Source organism: Triticum dicoccoides, chromosome 7A (genome assembly GCF_002162155.2).
Source record: "Triticum dicoccoides isolate Atlit2015 ecotype Zavitan chromosome 7A, WEW_v2.0, whole genome shotgun sequence".
Lineage (NCBI taxonomy): Eukaryota > Viridiplantae > Streptophyta > Magnoliopsida > Poales > Poaceae > Triticum > Triticum dicoccoides.
This window is the reverse complement of record NC_041392.1, coordinates 111173207-111174140: the sequence shown is the minus strand read 5'-3', so window position 1 is coordinate 111174140 and position 934 is coordinate 111173207.

Genomic DNA, 934 nt, shown 5'->3' with positions numbered 1-934 from the left:
GACTTGGCATTGCGTCCGTGGGGCATAGGTTTCACTAGTGGCTTCTCTCAAGAGCATAAGTATTTTATGGTGGGTGAACAAATTACTGTTGAGCAATTGACAGAATTGAGCATAGTTATGAGAATATCTAGGTATGATCATGTATATAGGCATCATCATGTCCGAGACAAGTAGACCGACTCCTGCCTGCATCTACTACTATTACTCCACACATCGACCGCTATCCAACATGCATCTAGAGTATTAAGTTCATAAGAATAGAGTAACGCCTTAAGCAAGATGACATGATGTAGAGGGATAAATTCATGCAATATGGTAAAAACCCCATCTTGTTATCCTCGATGGCAACAATACAATACGTGCCTTGCTGCCCCTACTGTCACTGGGAAAGGACACCGCAATATTGAACCCAAAGCTAAGCACTTCTCCCATTGCAAGAAAGATCAATCTAGTAGGCCAAACCAAATTGATAATTCGAAGAGACTTGCAAAGATAACCAATCACACATAAAATAATTCAGAGAAGATTCAAATATTGTTCATAGATAAACTTGATCATAAACCCACAATTCATCGGTCTCAACAAACACACCGCAAAAGAAGATTACATCGAATAGATCTCCACAAGAGAGGGGGAGAACTTTGTATTGAGATCCAAAAAGAGAGAAGAAGCCATCTAGCTAATAACTATGGACCCGTAGGTCTGAGGTAAACTACTCACACTTCATCAAAGAGGCTATGGTGTTGATGTAGAAGCCCTCCGAGATCAATCCCCCCTCCGGCGGAGCTCCGGAACAGGCCCCAAGATGGGATATCGTGGATAAATAAAGTTACGGCAGTGGAATTAGGGTTTTGGTTCCGTATCTGATCGTTTGGGGGTACGTAGGTATATATAGGAGGAAGAAGTACGTCGGTGGAGCAACATGGGGCCCACG